Genomic DNA, 23,343 nt, shown 5'->3' on the forward strand with positions numbered 1-23,343 from the left:
AAATATTATAATAATTCTTTATTTTTATAATAAAAAAATAATAATTGGCACAAAATATTTATTACTAGGAATTTGTATGGCTTATAACCGTCTGCAGGAGTTAGCCTTCGTATAGAGAAATAAATAAATAAATTAAAATAAAAATAAAAAAGAACAAGAATCAGAAAAAGATGAGGATTGAAGTACAATGGAGAGTCAAAGAAGAGCAGTAAACCAAATTCAAAAGCTTTTACAAAAGAACAAAATAAATCATTAAACTTCTTGAAAAAAAAGATATTTAAATTTTAGGCTCTCCATTTATAAATTTTGTATCTTAAATTTCCAGGCACTTCTGGCAAAAGTAATCAGTGGAAGATAATCCGAGATAGACAGCAACCTAACCTAAAATATATGAAAAAAACAATTTATGAAAGCATCATTTTGATTATATTTGAGATAGCCTCAATCTTCGGATAATCGCTTGGCTTTAGAAAGTGACCATTTGATCTAATACCATCTCAGCTCGCGACAGTAATGATGGTTCATTAGTTTGGAGGTCTACCTGAAGCAAATAAGGGATAATACGAGGTCTGTAAATTAAATAATGAGACTGATTTTTTCAATTTTTTTTATTCAAAAAGAATTACAATTCTATATTGCCACCTTCAAAATAACTTCCTTCTGAAGCCACACAGCGCTGAAGACGTTTCTTCCACTCCTCATAGCAGTGCTCGAACTCCGATACTGGAATAGCCTTCAGCTGGTCGGTTACAGCCGTTTGAATGTTTTCGACTGTCCCAAAATGAGTTCCCTTGAGGTGATTTTTCAACTTCGGGTAGAGAAAAAAGTCAAGGACTCAAGTCAAGCGAATAAGGAGGCTGAGGAGCTACAGGAATGTTTTTGCTGGCCAAAAACTCTGGTTTATTGAAATTGCTGTGTGACAAGGAGCATTATCGTGATGCAACACCCACTTGTACTTGATGTTTGGTCTCACACGAATGGACCCTTTTTCGAAGTTTTTCAAGAACCTCTCGGTCAAAGTGTTGATTGCCCGTTTGAATTTAAGGTAGAAACTCTTTGTGGACGATTCTGTGGATATTGAAAAAACAAATCAGCATGCATTTGATCTTCGACTTTGCCATCCTTGCTTTTTTGGGCCTTGGAGAGGTTCCAGAAAATGGGGGTCATTTTCAATTGAATCCAAAAAGTCAAGGCAGACAGTCGAAAACATTCAAATGGCTGTAACCGACCAGCTGAAGGCTATTTCAGTATCGGAGTTCGAGCACTGCTATGAGGAGTGGAAGAAACGTTTCCAGCGCTGTGTGGCTTAAGAAGGAAGTAATTTTGAAGGTGACAATATAGAATTGTAATTCTTTTTGAATAAACAAATTTAAAAAAATCAGTCTCATCACTTAATTTACAGACCTCGTATGGTGGAAAAGGAGATTACTGTACCATGAATTACATCTGGATTAGGCTAGATTGCGAGCTAGTGTGGATTATATTATTTGTAGTTGTACCAACAACACTAGTCAGATTTTGTTAAAATACAAAAAAAAATCTAGTTTGGAATTCCAGCCTGTACCAAACTACGTAAACGATTGTCAAGAAGTCAAATAAGTTTAAAAGAGAACTATAGATGCCACATTTATCCCCCAAACTAAGTCATGATCAGCCTTGTAACAAGAAATATTTATAAATACGCTGAAGTTTTGAAAATAAATGTAAGGTGTTAATAAAAGTATTAAATTAAGATACTTCAAATAGAAAATCTCGCATCACTTATTCAATTAAACGGAAAAGGCAAAAAAGATGAAAATAATGGGGCCAAGTATGCCCCTGCAGGCCACAAGCCGAACAATGGCGAGATGCGCAACTATGTATGAAAAGGGAATGCTGGTCCCGTTACCCACGGGAATTAGACGACCCGCTTAATAACATTTTGTATACAATTTTTTTATTATTTTACAAAAATAGAACATTTCTTTTAACTAGATGTTTATTGCAGAAGCTCATGTTTTATTAAGTTTTCTTTTTTAATTGTTAAGAAAAATACTATGTTAGTCGTAGAATACGAAAGGTATTTTTTAGTGCAATGTTTGCGTTTTATTTCAAACTAGTAGTTTAATACGAAAACTGCTGTAAAGAACATAATAATGCGTTAAATGGAGTAGAAAAGCCGCAATTATTTTCCTGTAATGTGATACAGTGTGGTTACGGTCACTGAATGTAATTCATTACATTGTAACCACTTGAATATTATTAGTATTGTGTTTACAATATTTATTTATTTAACTAGATATTTATAATTAGATCATTTTTTCTTTTAATCAGGAATTTCTTATGTGGGAAGTAATTACTTATATTAATTAAGCAATATTTAAACATGTTAATTCTAAGATTAAGAACTCGAAAAGTATTGCTGAAAAACGTGAAGCCTCATTTTTCACAAAAAAAAAGACTCTTTTTCAGTTTTATTATGCTCAAAAGAGAATAAAAATATTTCTAGAAGTTAAGCGCGTTTGACCAAATCTCTGTTACGGTGCGCGTTCGACGTGTATACTCGTTGTGAAAAATATAAAATTGCCATTAACTATAAAAATTCGAAATTTTAATAAAATACAATTAGAATATTATTCGGTGGGATGTTTCCTTTATCTTACCAATAGAACTGCGGTGGGAGCCAGCCAAATGATAAGTGCTTGCTACATGTTTGGTCTCCGCATTAGAGATTGGGAATTACCTCACACAAATAGAAGCTCTCAACCCTTGTGCAATGCCCGTTTTTACCTTTTAGATATAGATTCAGACTTCAGTAGGAGCATGATTTCATTTTGCACAGAATTCAAAGCTCTTCCTTGTAAAAGCTCTTGTGCGTCCCTCTGCAATGCATACGTGAAGCGGTGCAAAATTTTGAATGAGCACAGATAGCTTTGTAATCTCAAGTCCTAGAGATTGCAGTGACTATTACGACGTTGTAAACTTTTGGTTGTTTTGCCCTTTGTCCGGACGTGTATACTACGTCATTGTCTGATTTTAATTTCGCACACTGCAGGTTTTTTTTTTTTAACCAAATTCCATTCTTAACTGGTTAATACAATTCTTTGGAATTAACCAGAAGGAAGCGAACACATTAAAGGGTTACCTAAAACCATACGTTCATGTTTGATAGGAAATATATGTGATTCAGCAAAAAATATTTCCGGAAATACATCACTTGAGTAGTTATCAGATTTTTTCAGTTTTCTTTTTTACGTTCTATACTGCACGTAATCTAAATTTTAATTCATTATCAAAATTAAAACTCTTTAGAAAATTGTTGTCATCTGTTTTTTTGAAGAGTGCTTATATTTCATTTCAAGCACTAACTACGGTTAAGATGGTTGATAAATTGACTATACGTGAAGACTAAACAGATTACTTGCAAGCAATAATAATAATAATAATCTATTCTTTGAAACTGTTTTATTAAAATAACGAGGAATCTTTCGTTGCATTAAAATAAAAATTCAACATTATAAAAGAATATTAGATGTGATTTGTATTTTTCTATGAATTATGGGAGGCCACATACTCAGGAATGTTCACCAAATTACGTAGTCAGGCGAAAAATAATTTTTGGACTATTGCTGTTACATCATTAATTGTTATGTAAAGAGAACTACGAGGGTCATTTGAAAAGTCCGTGCAAAAATAAAAACTACTTAATTTTGGGGGGTAAACCTTTTTTATTTTTCAACATAGTCTCCTTTTAGGCTTATACACTTCGCCCAACGCTGCTCTAGTTTGTTGATCCCTTCCGAATAATAGGATTTGTCCAAGTCTGAAAAATAGCCATTCGTTTCTGCAATCACCTTCTCGTTTGAATAAAATCTTTTTCCCGCCAGCCATTTCTTCATATTGGGGAACAAATAGTAGTCCGAGGGAGCCAAGTCTGGAGAATAGGGGGGATGTGAAACGAGTTGGAACCCTATTTCCATTAATTTTGCGACCACAACTGCTGAGGTGTGAGCTGGTGCGTTGTCGTGATGGAAAAGGACTTTTTTGTGGGCCAATCGTGGGCGTTTTTCTTGCAGCTCCGTTTTCAAACGGTCCAATAACGATGAATAATATGCACCTGTAATAGTTTTACCCTTTTCCAGATAGTCGATGAGGATTATTCCTTGCGAATCCCAAAAGACAGTCGCCATAATCTTTCCGGCCGAAGGAACGGTCTTCGCCTTTTTTGGCGCAGATTCCCCCTTGGTAACCCATTGTTTAGATTGTTCTTTGGTCTCAGGAGTGTATTGATGTATCCATGTTTCATCCACAGTGACGAAACGACGCTTAAAGTCCTGCGGATTCTTCTGGAACAGCTGCAAACCGTCCTTGCAACACTTCACTCGATTTCGTTTTTGGTCAAGCGTGAGCAATCGCGGCACCCATCTTGCGGATAGCTTTGTCATGTCCAAATGTTGATGCAAAATATTATGTACCCGTTCATTCGAGATGCCCACAGCACTAGCAATCTCACGCACCTTCACTCTTCTGTCATCCATCACCATATCATGGATTTTATCAATGATTTCTGGAGTAGTAACCTCAACAGGGCGTCCAGAACGTTCAGCGTCACTTGTGCCCATATGGCCACTCCGAAAATTTTGAAACCACTTATAAACTGTTCTAATCGAAGGTGCAGAGTCACCATAATGTTTATCAAGCTTCTCTTTAGTCTCCTGAGGCGTTTTGCCTTTCATAAAGTAATGTTTAATCAATACACGAAATTCTTTTTCGTCCATTTTTTGAAAATTACTCGACTTCCTCTTTTTCAAACGAATGCCAAAAACAAAGAAATAGACCGATCTGGCTGAAACTTGGTGTGTGTTCTTCCAAGAGATGCTACTAACTAAACATAACCTCGATACGCGCCAGTGTTGCTATCTCTCTGACTTTGCACGGACTTTTCAAACGACCCTCGTATTAATTGGTCACAATACACTTTTAAGGTAGGCTAGTTTTATAATGAAAAAATATGGGTTTTTTTCCCAAACATTTATTTAAAAATTGTTTATTATTAATAGATTTAATAACGTACATAATTGCATAATTATTTAGCTTTATGATATGCATCAAGTTTTTCTTAATTATCCAAAAACATTTATCAAAAAACTACATATTATAGACTTAATTAATAATTTTTATAATAATCATCACATTTATTAATAACAATAATAATTTATGGTAAAATTATCATCATACTATCATCTACTACATATTAGAAACAAACCTTTCGGCAAGTTTACGATGTCTCGATTTGGTTTTTGCAAAATCTTTCAACACATTTATTTTCTCTTCTAGAGTTAACCGCTTTCGTTTGAGAGACAAAGCGGAAAAATAATATTGTTCGTCTAAAGTAATATTGAAAAATGATTAAAATGGTACAAGATGCAAGAGCTTATATAGAAAATTTTAGGAAAAACCAGAAAAAAAAAACAAAAACTTGAGAGGGGATAATTATTTTGATCACCGCGTCAAACGAACTTTTAATAATAAAGTGGTCGTTGGTGGGAGGTGAAACATTTAATCCGTTCCCCAAAATCAAGAAAGTGTATAGGGGTAAAACGGGGAAATCCAAAAAACTGTCCGTAAATGGGGATGGTCGCTAATGAGAGATGTTTATAGAAGGCTCGACTGAAGTTCACAATGCCCGTCTCGTCGTTAATATTTATTAGGAAAATAAAAATAATTTATTTATTTAATATTGTGCAAGAAGAGCTACACATTTTTAAGAAAAAGTTCCCCCCCCAAATTATTACTACATTTGGAGGTTTCAGCCGCATGTGGGAGGATCTATTGAAGTGATTAGAGTCATCAAATTCGGAATTGAATCGAATCTTACTTTATTAAGCTAATTGGGAACCCAAAAGCGTTCGAACTTTTTTCTTTTTTTGCTTAATTACGAATTGGTTTATTTAGGAATTTTGTTGACAAAATTCATAAATGGTTTACGGGTGTAGCCAGTACACTTTTTTGGGATTCAGATTTGAGAATTCCTAGCAACTCAATGTTAAGTCCCAGCTAGCTTAGTAGATCCAGGGAATCTTTCTTTCAGTACCCCTAGCAGCCAGAAGACGTATTAATTAAATTTTGCTTCTTTACAATCACCTCATTCTAACATTCCCCACACACAATGAAAGCACGCAAATCGATCTAACTCCTTAAACAATACATAACAAATTAAACTCTAATTAAAAATCATAATAATTATAAACAACCACAAATGAATTTACAGATGGCCCAATGTAGACATTTCTTTAAATTTCATAATGTCATTTCTTATCAGGTTTTCTTATCACATTCCAACGTTATCCTCGTACTTGTGGAGGCCACATAGTCAAGTGTACGTACATACCAATCGTTTCTCTTAAAATATATATACACACACACACACTTCAAAACATTATACATAATAATTATTATTACAGAGAAACAATATATCAGTCGTACAAATGGAATATGCAAACAAATGAACGTACTTCTCTCTCTCTCTCTCTCCAATACATAGGCAAAGTGTATAATAACCTACAGGCTCAACCTTGAGCTATGACGAAATCTGTACGCATACACAAAAACACACCGGGAGCGTTGGTATGTTAGGAATGCAACTGTAGTGGGGTGAGGACAGTTTCATACAAACGATGTGAAAAAAAAAGTGGGGGAAGACGGACGAATATTTTGCGTTGGTGAAATCCCGGCTGGTATGCATTCACCCAAATATTTAAATATAAAATTTAAGCAATAAAAAACAAGGTTTTAAATATATATATATATTTTGCAAATTTTCATTTAAATAATGAAAGTAAACATTCACACTTGTTTACAACAATTTTTGCTATTTTAACAAGAAATTAACATTAGGCCAAATATCTGTTGCAGTGCCCGTTATTGACAGGTTCGACTTTATTTCTTTCATAAAACCAGACAAAAAAAAAATTAATACAGCTTAGAAATCCACACCTGCAGGACTTCAATCTTTCTGTCCGTGTATTGGGCGGACATCAACCGTTTTCTCAGTGTATACCCATATATTCAGCTGGCTATAACTCATAAGACTAAAACCATTACATTCAACTAAGTTAACCCATCTGAAAGTTTGGGTGATGAAATACATAATGATGCACAAAAAAAAAACCTCAATTTCGCCAAAATTGGGTTTAACCCCTTTTTTCCGTGTAGTCTTCTAATGGAATTTAGGGTAGGACCTAGCCAGGATAGCATCATGGCTTAGAATTAATCGATGTATCGAAGTAGCGTCAGAAAGGTAGGATTAAATTACATAATTAATGAAGAATGTACCAAGCTCCTTTTTTTTTACTCTAGAGATCAATGTCCTGTTCTCATCCAAGTTTTTATTTAAGACTTTCAACTACGACAAAGTAAAGTAATATCGATCCATCATATTCTGTCAACGTTTCTACAAAATTGTCGAACAGCAACGACTTCAGATCCAGTTCTACAATGTCTAAATGGCTTGAAAAACGATTTTCTCAATTACGCGCTACGAATAATAAAAGTCAACTTTATTTTGGACATTCAAGAAAGAGTTATGTCTCTATAATTTGAATAATCTTTAGGATTTCCATTTCTCTAGAGTGAGATAATTATGTACCATTCTTAAACCGCAAGTACTTTCTTCTGCTTACAAACGAACTCCTCCCCACTGTAAGAAGATTCCTGCAGACTTTCAGATTACTTATACTTCAACTCTCTTTTCCAATCATTTCTGAGGCGGAAGAGTCGTCTACCACTGCCATCCGCGCTTTTACAGCATTCAGTTTCATCACAAAACCTTCCTTAATTCTTCAAAATATTTCATTTTTAATGTAAGACTTCATACAATGTTTCTAGACAATAAATTTTCTTTTAAGAGAAACTGCATTTGATGCAGTCACTCTTATTTCAGCATATTTTCTCCGAAGCCTATTTTTTTTTCAGGCGCGGGCTTAACGTCCAACTACCAATTAGGTGTCGTGGACGGTGGCGACTAGCAAACGTACTTTACTATTTCTCATTTAACCATTAAATAAAATCCAAGGCCTAAGACCGGGAATTGAACCCAGTACCACAATGCATATTAGCTTTGCAGGTCTCCCCTCTTAACCCGCTCGGCTACCGTGGCGCCTAATATTTTCTCCGAAGCCGTATTTAATTGTTACAAACTTCATAGCAGTTCTTCAGCAAAAATTGTTTCATTTGGTAAAGTTACAAAGAAAACCTATTTAATATTGAATACATTTTGATAGGACAAAACAATAATAAAGAATGTACTACATTTTTGCAGAAATCTTTGACTCATCTATTAATATAGGCTCTTCCATTTATTATTTTAAAAAGTACGGCCACATTTGTCAAATAAAAATTACTATAGGATGAAAAATTAATGCCAGTTTCAGTCATTATAAACTTTATTATGCCGAGCTTTCGACCTAGGGACTAGATCATCTTCAGGGCTGTGTGGAACATGTTTACAAATGATATACATATCTAAGACAGAAAACAGTTTAAATTTCAAAACATACACGAACAATTTAAACAACATATATGCAAACTTACTGCAAAATACTTGACAATTGGCTACACTGACTTCCACACAATCACACATAGACCGATCACATTCAGTCCATGAACAGACAAGACAGAAGACACACCAACCCCCTAATGATGTAAAACAGTATATTGTAAATTAGGTAAATATTTTTGTAAATTTTCGTTTCATTATACATATTCATTGCAATATAATTATTTACACACTGTAAATATGTTCCACAGCCCTGAAGATGTCCTAGTCCCTAGGTCGAAAGCTCGGCATAATAAAGTTTATAATGACTGAAACTGGCATTAATTTTTCATCCTATTGAAACTACGATTCAGTCACCAAAAATTATGAACAGTAAGTAAAAAGATTACTAGCTATGTTCAGAAACGATCAACTGAATACTTGAAAGTTCTCAGTACCTTACTTCAGAGATAAGTCTGTCAATTGCAGAGTCCAAATTTCGGCACCGTAAAATACAACAGGTCAATCAAATCACAGTTTATATATGGGCGATGACTCGCTATTTTTTGGGGCAGGCTCTGCTCTGGATATGCCACCATTTCTGGTTGTAAGTCTTCATGTTCTTTGTTAGTTCGTTTCGGAGAGTTCCTAACTGATTTATTTCTCAGAAACACTTTCAAAATAATGGCTACTTAGATTCAAACTTCTTCTTCTTGTACCGTGAACTTAGTCTTTTCCACACACATAGCTAGACCGTAGATCGTTGAACAATCCCTCTAACTTGCTACAGAAGTCTTTTAGACAAACTACAGGTTACCTTTATGAAACAAATTATAATGTCTAAATAACTTTGGATTTTCCCGAGAAATACAGCATTTTTTTTCATCTACTACTAATCGATTTTGTTTTAATTAAAAACAAAAATGAACCGAACATTAATTAGACCACTTGAAACGCTATTATCTTTAGGAAAGAACGACATGTAAAAGAGACTATTAGTAAAGTCCTTGAAATGCCAAGTATACTTGTTACTATAGTATTAAAATGCTACAGGATAGAACGAGTTCTGGCTGAAAGGTTTTAGCCCCGTTGGGGATACCACTCCCAACATAGATAACGTGTTTGCTGTCCACTGTCTCCGTAAAAATAAGTTTTGTGTAATGAGATGAAATCTTCTGATGGAAGATTTTTTTTTCTTAAGCTTAGTAAAGCAAAATATAAAAATTTCTGGATCGTTGGTAACTAAATTAAAGAATCTAAAGGTTATTTATGAACTTAGTAAATTATTGCCGATTAGGTTTTCAAAAAATTGGAAAGTGTTCGTGTGGAAGGAGGACGAACATATGTAAAAGTTTGGCCAATTAAATAAACATTCGGTTATATAAGAGAACTCATTCAAGGAGACATTACTTAGCATTTTCTAGCAGTTTTAGACAAATTTACTTATCCAAGAAGAAGGCGACGAAGATAACTTCCTAGAAGTACCTCTGGCTAATGCATAATCATCCTATTACGACTCCTGCGGTTACAAAAAAAAATATATATATATATACAGGGTGAACCAGTAAGTATTGTCAATAGGCAAAAAAAAAATCTAAACTGAAATGTTAGATTTTGAAACTAAGCAAATTAGCCTTCGATTATAAAAATAGCACTTGTTTAAAATATTTTCTAACATTTCAGTCAAATATTTCAGTTTAGATTTTTTTTATATTTTTTTTTTAAGGTGCAATAAGTAACCTTAGACTACCTTATTTTAAGACAATCTACTTTAAAAATTGATTACAGCTCCACCCACAAGAGTTTAATGAATTAAACAACACAATACAATATCATTGCTGTATGCTCGTGAACACGTTTTCTTGCAAAACAAACGCAATTTCTCATACGAAGATAAAAGGAATCCTGGAAAATGATATACCGTTTGAAAGCCCATTAGACAAGGAAACTTTTGTAAAAAATGCCAGCACCTATGTCTGAAAATGATCACATAAGAGCCTAAAGAGTTTTCTTAAAAATTTCGATTACTTTTATTTTCCCAGTTTCCGGAGGAAGATTAAGGCAGTTTGGAGAATAATTTATGCTTCAAAATGGTGTCAATTTTTAGGAAATTTATCTGTCTTTCTAACCGTGTCATCAGAATCGAATTCGGATTAAAACTTTCTGAGTAATAACATTTTTATTAGAAAAAAGTAATGATTTTAGAAAAAAAAAACTTTAAAGTGGCGTCACTCAAGAACAGTGGAACATATGAAGTTGGCCAATACGTCATTGAACTCCACTTTAGATGTACTACACGCAGTAGGCCTATGGACAATACTTACTGGTTCACCCTGTATATAATTACCCAAACATGCCACCAAAATCAATCAAACTAGAAATGTTGAAAGATCAAACTGATCCAGACTTTAAAAGTCGATCTCTCAAGTTCCATTATTCATGATGATATGTTTGCCCTAAACAGGTGTGGATGGCCTAAAACGTTATTCGTTCGTCTATAGTTTCAATACATATTTATTGCAATAGTTAGAAATATAGTGAGTATTATTAATAAAACATTACTGAATCTCACTATTTATTTTTTTTAGTAGCATTTGTACCTGTGTTACACTCGCTGTAGAAACATAAAACAATTTATAAAAAAACAGACCTAGACAAAACAAACGCTTACTTATTACAATACTGAACGAAACCGATGTGTTTTTCTTAAGGTATCGAGCTGTGGGGTTCAACTAAACGTTCTAATATCACTCCCTAATTTAGGGTAATACCGCTGAGTAGTTCTCTCACGTCATTTGTACTTTAAAACTTCCGATACTTACTTGTGGCATTATAGTGCCATTGTAAATTTCAAATAACTACTTATATAAATAAAACTATTTATTAGTAATTTTATTTTGAAAAGTTTATTTACAATTTAAGAATTTATACAAATAAGTATATATATGAGGGTCGTTTGAAAAGTCCGTGCAAAAATAAAAACTACTTAATTTTTTGGGGTAAACCTTTTTTTATTTTTCAACATAGTCTCCTTTTAGGCTTATACACTTCGTCCAACGCTGCTCTAGTTTGTTGATCCCTTCCGAATAATAGGATTTGTCCAAGTCTGAAAAATAGCCATTCGTTTCTGCAATCACCTCCTCGTTTGAATAAAATCTTTTTCCCGCCAGCCATTTCTTCATATTGGGGAACAAATAGTAGTCCGAGGGAGCCAAGTGTGGAGAATAGGGGGGATGTGAAACGAGTTGGAACCCTATTTTCATTAATTTTGCGACCACAACTGCTGAGGTGTGAGCTAGTGCGTTGTCGTGATGGAAAAGGACTTTTTTGTGGGCCAATCGTGGGCGTTTTTCTTGCAGCTCGGTTTTCAAACGGTCCAATAGCGATGAATAATATGCACCTGTAATAGTTTTACTCTTTTCCAGATAGTCGATGAGGATTATTCCTTGCGAATCCCAAAAGACAGTCGCCATAATCTTTCCGGCCGAAGGAACGGTCTTCGCCTTTTTTGGCGCAGATTCCCCCTTGGTAACCCATTGTATCCATGTTTCATCCACAGTGACGAAACGACGCTTAAAGTCCTGCGGATTCTTCTGGAACAGCTGCAAACCGTCCTTGCAACACTTCACATGATTTCGTTTTTGGTCAGGCGTGAGCAATCGCGGCACCCATCTTGCGGATAGCTTTGATGCAAAATATTATGTACCCGTTCATTTGAGATGCCACAGCACTAGCAATCTCACGCACCTTCACTCTTCTGTCGTCCATCACCATATCATGGATTTTGTCAATGATTTCTGGAGTAGTAACCTCAACAGGGCGTCCAGAACGTTCAGCGTCACTGGTGCCCATATGGCCACTCCGAAAATTTTGAAACCACTTATAAACTGTTCTAATCGAAGGTGCAGAGTCACCATAATGTTTATCAAGCTTCTCTTTAGTCTCCTGAGGCGTTTCGCCTTTCATAAAGTGGTGTTTAATCAACACACGAAATTCTTTTTCGTCCATTTTTTGAAAATCACTCGACTTCCTCGATTCAAACGAATGCCAAACACAAAGAAATAGACCGATCTGGCTGAAACTTGGTGTGTGTTCTTCCAAGAGATGCTACTAACTAAACATAACCTCGATACGCGCCAGTGGTGCTATCTCTCTGACTTTGCATGGACTTTTCAAACGACCCTCGTAAAAGGAGGTTTCAGGCTGAAGCGCCATTTGTACTCTCCACAACAATGATTCTCACTTTGATAAGTACTCCAGACTTAATATAAGGCAAAAAACATTTTAAAAAACCTTACAACAATATAACAATTATAACAGCATATGTTTTAATTTTTTGTGCTTATATTTTTTATAATTCAGTGAACTTAAATTGTATATACCTCCTTTTACATATATTTGTATAAATTCTTAAATTGTAAATAAACTTTTCAAAATAAATAAAATAGTAATTTTATGATAATCACTCTAATAAGAGAAGCATTGTAAAGAGCCAATTTTAGAATTTGATTTTTCTCCAAAAATATCAGTTTTTGAGATTCCGTAAGTCCGAAGTAATATCGTAAATCGGGTAATATGTAGTTTGACTTAGAAGATTTTTTTAACATACTTTTACTACAATTTCTCAAATCCACTCTCTAAAATTACATTGATTAAATAAACTTATTTAATGTATTAACTTTCATTTGTAATATTTTCCCTAAGAATTTGATTAAGGATATCTCTAGGAACGGATTTCCTGTAAATTATCAGATATTTTATTTATTTTATTTTATACTACATTAAAGCCTGAGGCTTATTGTAGGGAGTTGGGTAAAGTATTTACATAAGTATTTACAAAATTGAAGAACATAAAACAAAACAAAAAATGAAATTACATAAAAAAGAAACAGAAAGTAACATCTTTATCAGTATAATAACTTAGATAAAATAAAACCAATACTTAGTAATAATAATAATAATAATAATAATAATAATAATATTACAAGAAAATAATCTAAATGAACCAGCACAGGATACTAAATGAATTAAATATCATTTTTTTATCAGCTCAGCGATATAATCATTTTCCCTGCCTGGTCTCAGATATACCAAACAAATAATTAACACAGAATAATCATTTTTAACAAAACAGACAACCACCTAAATTATCAGATATTTGTAATGTAAATCCTAACTATGGTGTACTGTTGAAGAGCATTAAATTTAAGGTAAAAATTTTGAACTTGACGTACCAAAAGCACACACATTTTTAACTCAATTGGTAGTTAGTTCCCTTTTGTACGATTCTTTTGAAAAAGGGCTCCCGAAGATTGTCCGCAATTTTCGTATGTTCTTATTTATCAATTTCATATTAGAAAAATTCGTTTTAGGATGGTTTCTAAAGAGAGATAAATTTACATTTCAATCTAGCGTAATATTTTACAAATTGTGTTATGTTGGGCATAATTAAATATGGTTCAAATGTTCGGAATTGGAATCTTGAATATAATAATCACACATATATTTATATCTATACTTGGCTGAGCTAGCTGCAATTAGGTTCTGTGCTGCCGAGATTAAAGGGCGAGGATTTATTAATTCCAAGGTCGTAATTTTCTCGGATAGTCAGGCTGCTCTTCGGGCAATTAGTTCCTACCAGGTCAACTCAAGGCTGGTTTGGGACTGTCTGGGTGCCCTGAAGGAAATTAGTGATCAAAATAAGGTCTTTCTGGTCTGGGTACCTGGTCATTCAGGACATAAAGGAAACGAAGCGGCAGATTTATTGGCCCGGGAAGGCTCTGCGGGACGCTTCGTTGGCCCGGAGCCCTGTTTTGGGGTTCTGAAGTGTGTTAAGGCTGCGACCATTTACTTATGGGTGCAGAGTAGGTCTCAGGAGTGGTGGCTTGCCACCACTGGGCAGAGACAGGCGAAGGAGTTTATTAAAGGCTATTCGCCGAGGCTGACTGCAGAATTAATCCGTCAAGGCCGTGGGGCTATTAGGATGATTGTAGGCCTATTAACTGGCCACTGTAGGCTCAGGAAACACATGCATCGCATGGGCCTGGCAGATGATAGCCTATGTAGGTTCTGTCAGGAAGAGGAGGAAACGGCACTGCACGTGTTGTGTCAGTGTGAGGGGCTCGTGTGGCTAAGGATGTTACTTCTCGGGGAGGAAAAGTCAAGGCCTGTGAGCTTTACCCAAGAGTCGCTCTCCAGCATTAAGAGTCTGATTAAAAGGACAGGTCTGGAGGGTGAGCTTTAAAGTGAGGGGAGCCACAATAGATCCAAAGGGGTCGCAGTGGCGTAGGCCTTGAGGCCGCCCTAGTCTAATCTAATCTATATCTATACTATTACAAAAAAAAATTTATCAAAAAATTCTTTGGGCACTTTCGTTCACAAGTGCTATGAACTCATTCAAGTGATCTTAGATTAACTGGTACGATTCTCACATTTACAAAAAAAACTTTTAAAAATAATAAGGAAAATCCCACTTCAAAATAATAATTTAGAAAAAAAAATTATAACAACTATAGGAAATAAGAACAACAAATTAAATAATGTAGAAATATTTGAATATTCGAAGAAAAAAATTATATTTTATAAGATTGTATCAAAAAAAATTACTTAAAAGCAGTTTGTTGTTTGATTCGCCAGGAATGTTGAATTATCTTCAGTCGTATTAAATGTATGTATAATAATTTCCTGCGATTGTTCAACAATGCGTGACGTCAGTTAACCGCGAGAACGTAATTTATTTTTAAATAATAATAATAATAATAAAAGACTAAACGAATCTGGCTGCAAACAGATGTTTGTCAGAGAAATTGTGGCACAGCTTCATTATAATGGCACTGTAACTAGTTTAAGTCACTGGTGAAAGTGATTATTATATGCTTCTTCTCTTTTTTTTTAACCTTTGTTCTGCATTGTTTATCAAAACTCAGACGAAGAATAAAATACTTCTTGTTCATTTTTAATGGTAAATTTGAAGTAGAGTTTTTGGATTTTAATTTAATAGGGGAACCATTAATTTGAAAGGTTGGCGAGGATTTAGAAAGTGATTTGTGTTTAATTGGAATTTTAAAAAAATGTTTTCTGTTATGCACTTTAATGACGCCATCTTGTGCACAGACTTTTAAGGGAGCCACAATTAGGTATTTTAGATCACGGGAGATTAGATTTCAATTGGCCACTCCCTAACTAATGTTGCAAGCCAATCTAAGCAGGTAACAAATACATAACTAAAACTCCTAATCCAACAATGTGAAACCCGACTTCTGGTTACCCCAAAATCGGGTATCCCATCTTCTTTATCTCGTTTTAAGGACCTGTTTTTAGGGCCTAAACCTTATCTGTGAGAGTCTACCATCTTTTGGCTACCTTAGATTAAATTAGGGTGGCCTCAAGGCCTGCGCCACCGCGACCCCTATGGATCTATTGTGGCTCCCCGGCTACAGACCCGTCCGCTTAATCAGACTCTTAATTCTGGAGAGTGGCTCCTGGGTAAAGCTCTCAGGCCTTGGTTTTTCCTCCCCGAGAAGTAACGTCCTTAGCCATACGATTCCCTCACACTGACACAACACGTGCAGTGCCGTTTCCTCTTCTTCCTGAACAGAACCTACAAAGGCAATTTTCTGAGCCTGCAGTGGCCAGTTTTGGTCACCTTAGTCCACCATCGCCTTATCATCTGCTCGATGGAGATCATCAGTGCAGCCAATTGAAACGTGGTCAATTCCTAAATCTGATTCCTTCAATCTTCTGGACAATCGGTTAAAGAGACATTCACACTCCTAGCCTACTTCAATCTTCTTTTATTTATAAAAGAATCAGGTTCCCCCTTAAAGACTCCTGCAATTCTTTTACTCCTTTCGTAAATATAGGCTATCCTCCGCAGGTAAATACAGATATAGATACAGAATTCTTTTTTTCTTTTCAATTTTAAACTTTATCTCACACCCTCTAGACATCGTCAAAATTTCACCAGAGTACAGGACAACCCACCTAACTACGGGTCGGTCAATTAAATGATACAAGTTTCGCCGCACGATACAAATTCTTATAGCAGAGGACCTTTTGTTCCATTTCCTGCTGCTATTCTAGAACTAAAATTCTCGCTTATATCAATGTTTCCCGATTCTACGGAACCAAGTTACCATAGGAACTAGATATAATTCATTTATAAAATACCCCTTCTTCGTAGTGCTCAATAAACGTCATAGTGTTCCAGCATGAGTATCTAATTATTAACAATGCAAAGTAATTAGAATCAGTAATTGTTAAGAAGGCGCAGCATCTCATCTCTTTCCCCAGAAACCTTCTAATAAGTTTAAGTAGAAAAGAAATTCCAAAAAAGATGAAAAGATCATTCGATTCAAAGAAAAAAGTAGAGAATAATTTATCTTAGAAGTGTAAAAAAAACAAAAATTATGATAAATATTCACATACGAGGGTCACGTAATCCAAAACAAGGAATGTGTAGAAGTAACAAGAACATTTTACGAAGTCTAGCTATAATAGCAGGGCTTTTACTATATCTAAATATGGTTGGTTGAATCCCAAAAAAGAATTAAATGTTCTGATGATGTCAGATCGGCATTTTTGTGGTCTGTGTAAATTCCATTGAACATTAAATGTTCGTAAATTGAAAGCAGTTAAAAGGAACTGTAAGTAACCAACGATGTAACCTTTTAAAAACAAGATATGTTATTTATTAGAACTATAAATTTAATTGTGGTTACCGAGGCAAAATATTTATCCATAATATTGAATAATTTTGTAATATGGGAGCAGAAATAACTTCAAAACCTTTCACTTAATTGACTCGCCCTTACAGCGAATTTCAAAAAATTTCAGAATCAAAAACTGCTAATTAAAATGTACTCTTTCTACCGTTCCAGTCTTCAGGCAATCATGTTCAGCAGCCCTAAACATGGTACAGCAAATCTGAAGAACAGTCCAAAAATCATTCCTATATCTACCGCTCCCTAAGTAAAAAATGTATTCACTGAGACATAGACATTCGTCAGTTCTTCACAAGTTTGTGAAAATTCTTCAGGATTAGGAGAAAAATCTAAGGTATCGAACCGTTTCTGAACCAAATCGAGAAATATTTCATTAAATCAGTAAAATTGGTATCGCCATTTTTTTTTAGTCCTACAGATTTTTGATTGGAACCATCTGGTTAATTCTGTACCTTAACATGTTCAAGTATCTTCTAAAAAAAGTATGATCAAGATTAAATTTAGATTTTTGTATTTGTTATTATTATTTAATTAAGAAAAATAATAACTTTACTATAATAAAAATCTACTCAAAGAATATACATTGTATAGATACAATCAGCACCATAAAGTAAAGTAATCGCCTATTTTTTCAGGCGGGGCTTAACGTCCAACTACCATTTACTAGGTGTCGTGGACGGAGGCGACTAGCAAACGTACTTTACTATTTCTCATTTAACCATTAAATAAAATCCAAGGCCTAAGACCGGGAATCGAACCCAGTGCCACAATGCATATATTAGCTTTGCAGGTCTCGCCTCTTAACCCACTCGGCTACCGTGGCTCCTTCAGCACCATAATAACTTAGCATTTCTAAAATGCGTTACTCAGCAGCTCTTCAGGTAAAAACAGTCACTTACTCAACGCGCATTCAGAAGAACAGCATACATTTTTAAGATATTCCGCTTCTGAGATAGTGAAAATCATCTAAAATTTATTTCCGGATGCTTTAACAATCTGATGAGTTTATTTCGATTAATTCGGAAACTATAATTACTCATTTTTGGACTGTTACATTCCGTTGATACGACATGATTTTCTTTTGAGGTACAAAACAAAAACAAAAATTTTCGATTCTTGATTTTCAGTGTATCGAGTTTTGAAACATTTACCTTATAAATAGAAGGAAGTGTTATTGTGTGGAATTCTGTGCTGTTATGGAAGTTTTATTTTGAATTGATGGTTTCATTTTTAACTACAAAATTTTCAGTTTATATGTGATGTTCTGCGTTGGATAATTATAAGAATATTTTCTTTTCTTCCTAATGTTTGGTGTTCGCTAACCAAAAAAGTGGTGCATTTGCAACGAGTTGTGTGGATTTTTGTTTTTACTTGATTAGTAATATTTACAACTGCAACAAATTTCGTAACAAACTAATTTGATCATACTGGCTCAGTTCACTTGTAATGTCATTGTTCAGTAGTACACAGCTTTCTCTTGGCGCTTTATCTTTCCCGCCAAACTTCTGTAGCCTCGCTTCTATAACCTTTGCTGTGTTTTTACCTCATTTCTTTCCTGGCTACAAGACAGAACACCTCGTACATCGACAGAGAAGAAGAAGCAACAACCGCCGTCCTGTATCCTTTAATTACTCTTCTATTCATCTTCCACAGTATTTTCTTCATCTGCATATCTGCTTTAGGAATGGACCCTCTCCGGTGTTCTTATTCCTATTTTCGGCCTTGACCCCCCCCCCACTTTGTGTCAAACCTTGACGAGGTGGTGGGGCTTACGAACTAAGAACACTGGTCCTCTCTAAAAATCTCGCGTCTTTGCATCTGGGTGTAGGTGCCTTCGACCGCCTACCAGTCAGAGGAAGGTAAGGAGAGGAGAGCTGCTAGAGGATTAGGGTGGAGATCTAGAAGGCTGTGATATTTGCGAAGTCGGGACTTAATTAGATCGGTGACATAAGGAATGTGAAGGTCAGGGTGAATGAAAAGGTTTGATATATATTTATATAAAAGTGCATTAAGGATTTTTGATTGCAATGTTTGTATGCATCTGGTATTTGAATGTTTGCTTGAGAGCTCCATCTTCTGCTCCGTATGTCCATATCGGTATTAACAGTGACTTTTAGATGACCTTAAGCTTGAGAGATTTAAGATTTCATTTGTGGCCAAGTAGTCTTAAAAACAGTTAGAAACATCTGTTCACGTCTTGTCGATTCAGTCAAGTATGTAGGTTCCAGGTGAGTCTGTTGTCAATTGACAGTCTTAAGTATCGTACTACGTCAGCTGGAGAAATAGTTTTACACCGTTCAGTTGAACTGGAGGATCCGCGGATTTCCGTAATGTGCACTGATTTTTGCTCATCAATTTTTATTTCCCATTTTCGAAAAGATTTAATATTCTTGGATAAGCTTTGGGAAATCTATCATCAGGGAAGTGACAACCTCCTCTCAAGTAGGCTACATCGGAATATGTTTAGCCTGACGACTTATCCACTGAAAAGAACAGATAAGTGTACACAGTTGTGGACAACTAAGACGACTGTTGGGACCAGAGATTAACCATGAATATAGAAAACAAACTAACTCTTTTAAAACACTTTTAAGATTAATCTGGACCAATGGTTCCATGAGGAAATCTTTAAATTAACTCTCCACAAAGACCTAAATATCCCCTTCGTTATTCAACAATTCCTTTTCACTTTCTACATTCCCGCAATAACTTAGGAGCCGATCCCAATCCTGTTGCATTAACTCCCACACCGAACCCGGCAATCCACCACGTCTTAAACCCGACTTTGGCCACCCGATCTAGCGATAAATACCATAACATATCCAAAGGGTGTTAGAAACTCTTTTACTTCGTGTCTCGCAACTTTCTAACAATCATTCCAAAGATATCCATCTAACTTGTTATACCAGTTGAAATAAATCGACCACTTGAAACCATTTTCAGAAAAAAACTTCTTAATATCGTTTTTGGCAAAGCGGTAATACAGTACAACCTCGATTAACCGAGCTGACCCGGGAAAACTGAAATCCCGGTTAATCCGAATACAAAGCAATACATAGTACATTTGTACCTATGAATGTACATACGTATGTATCTAAGTATGTATGTATTATACGAATGCATAGGAAGACTCATCAGTAAGATGCCTATGTGAAAATATGTAAATTAAACAGCAAAATCCCAAGAAATTCTGTACTAATTGCACCATATTTTGGGTTTTTACATACATACATAATGACCCTTCAAGAAAATCAGATATAAAAGAGTTGCTGCTACGCCTACAATTATGTTACATCGGAAGACAAAAAATTTTCCTGTCGCCACCGAAAATTAACTTTTGTTTCGGCGCCGATCCAGGTGTACTTATGATGACTCAACATGATCCCGGTTAATCGAGGTTATACTGTATATTGAATAATCGCCATTTTGGTACATCTAATTAAAAAAATAATAAGGCTAAGAGAGAAGGGATTAGCTATGCGGTTAGCGTGCTGGACTCCCACGCGGAGGTCCCGAGTTCGAATCCAGCAGCTGACCCTTAGATTTTCTCTTCCTAGGAGCTTCTTACAGCTCACCGATGGCGGACAGTGTTGTCTGTAACGAGAGAAAACTGTCCGGGGGCCGGCAGTGCACTGAAAAAAGCTCCGGGCACCAATAACCTTAGATGTTGAAGCGCCTTAAATCATTTTAAAAAAAATAATAGTAAGACTAAGAAAAAGTTGAGTAATTTTCAAAACAAATGAAAAATTAAAAAGAGAAGAAGGAGGCGAACTAAAGTAATTAGAATAGTGTTGAAGGCACGAAGCATCCACAAGGGAATCTCTAACACGGAATAAGCAAGAGACTTGAAGAACTTGAGGTGAAGGAATGAAGCAGAAGTCGTTGAAGATTGGAGGGGAAAACGGCCGGCAGTAGAGAACCGCCACAGATCACTGGCACTCCTGCCTACATAACCCTCATATTGAGAAGGCGATCAGAAAGGTCACAAGGCGAGCCTTCTTGCATACCTTAAAATCCTCTAACGATGAAGATAGAATCAGAGTGAAACAAAAGTTGAAAGAGAACATAAAATTTATGTATGTATATATATATATAAACAAAATGTTTATTAATAAACTAATTTTAAAAAAAGAAACGTTTATTAGAAATAGTTTTTAACAACATAAAATTCATTAAAAAGAATTAATAAATAAAAGCTAATAAAAATTTCTAGCAAAGCCTTAGAGAAAGTTAAAAGGAATGTAAACTATTCAGAATTAATGGACTCTCCCGCCACCAATACAATAATAAAGCATCCCACTCTGGCCAATCGACAAAAAGAAAAATTCAAACCAACTCACATAAAACACACACAAAAAAGAGAATCTTAGCCAAAAATAATAATAGAATAAATTAAATGTAGCACAAATAAAAACATATAAAATCTAATTTCATAAAAGATGAATAAACAAAAAAAACAAAAACTGACATTCCAGAAATTCTTTACTGAAAGGTAAATAACGGAATTTATACAAAAGTTATTTCTGTAGCGATCTCTTTACTAATCCCAATAAAATCCTTGACATTTTATTACTAAAAAAAAAAAGAAAAAAAAAGTTATTTGAACCTTAACTTCAAGGCCTTTTAGGGAAAAAAATAAGTAGTTTAAAGAAAACTACTAGGATGAAATTAATTTTTCAGCATTTCCTAAAAACAAAAAAATCTTATTTCGTTGATTTTATCCAGAACTATAAGCCTCAACCGAAGTGTCAAAAATATATTTACGTTATATTTAATAATTTTCTTTTTTTTTTTGAAGAATATTTAAATAAAAATTAATAAAGCTGGCTCCAGTTTCTCAAAAAGAACAATTCTATATTTAAATTTTTTATTATTATTTTTTCGCGTGAAAGTTTACAAATTCCTTTTAAGAGTTCTCGTGTAAAAGGAGTGCGAAGACATTGAGGTCACTACAACTGATTATACTAGATTCTCCTGCCACAAGTAGTTTCACATGGAATAGCTTCCGTACATTAAAAAACGTAAAAACTTTCTTTATGAAAAGTGGGATCCAATGAAAACTGTTTTTTACAATAGAATATATATACAAACAAAACGTACAATAATACTAATTTAGAGAGTTACGATATTAAATAGACTTTAACAAAATAATTAAAACGCCTTATCGGACAGACAAGACTGTAATCTAGATCATTTTGTAATGTATCATTTTTTTTTCCAAATATTGATTAAACTATTTTATTTGAAACAGAATTTTTTACATAGAAAACTATATCTTTAAAATTTTTGCTGAAAAGAAAAGAAATTTCAAGTTACTACTTTTTGGAACAAGATTAATGCAAAACTTTAAGTGATACACACCTTTATCTTAAACATGGGCCATCAAGGCACAAACGGAGATACAATTTATATCCAAAATATCCTATGTTATCCAGTAAGAAGAAAAGTAATCCACTTGGAAAGGAACACTTATATAAAATATTGAATGATATAGACGGACGAACACACTTCACTTGCACTTAGTTAATTGTCTTTAACTCTCAGTTAATAAAGATTAATTTAAAAAATTTGTATTCAATCACTGGAAAACTAAGTAATAAAGTTTTTTGAATTTTACTAAGAAAAATTTATATTTTTGTTTTTATATATATATTTAAAATAAAAGGAAATTAATAGCTTTTATTCCAGAGGATAAATTTAGATGTTAATTTAGAATATTATAAGACAAAAATAAGCCGGGTGTTAGCGCGAATCTGGACTCCTGGTAAGGACACCGTGAGGTGCAGTTTCCACCGCGTTAAGGACACCGAGTGTGTTGAGGAATGCCGGTAATATTGCGCATGCGTAAAGGCTTTTAGACTAGCAGCGCAGTCCAGCGGGACATCTGAACTACTGACAGCATTCTTTCAATCTTTTTAAACAGTTTCTCTTTAAAATAAAATTAAAAAAATTGTTCTCTTCTTTTTAATTCTCTCGTTCTTCCTGGCTCTTCATTTCTCCTGTATGTATTATATCTCTTTTATAAAAAATTCTCTTTTTAATTTTATTACTGTACTGTTTAATGTTTCACTCTTTTCACGTGGTACAAGAGAGGAAAAAGTTCTG

At 34.5% G+C, this 23,343-nt stretch overlaps 1 protein-coding gene across 1 annotated transcript in view; it reads right to left on the reverse strand.

The window, feature by feature from the left end:
- Positions 1 to 23,130, reverse strand: part of LOC141456692 (protein expanded-like) — a 91,443-nt gene extending 68,313 nt beyond the window's left edge. Inside the window, exon 1 of the mRNA XM_074132890.1 lies at positions 22,600 to 23,130. The gene's annotated coding sequence lies outside the window, so the exon portion shown is untranslated. The remainder of the gene's footprint in view (positions 1 to 22,599) is intronic.
- Between the last annotated feature and the right edge of the window lie 213 nt (positions 23,131 to 23,343).

The sequence above is a fragment of the Rhodnius prolixus genome, unplaced genomic scaffold, assembly GCF_049639745.1.
Source record: "Rhodnius prolixus isolate KJV_2025 unplaced genomic scaffold, Rpr scaffold_10, whole genome shotgun sequence".
In the NCBI taxonomy this organism is placed as follows: Eukaryota; Metazoa; Arthropoda; class Insecta; order Hemiptera; family Reduviidae; genus Rhodnius; species Rhodnius prolixus.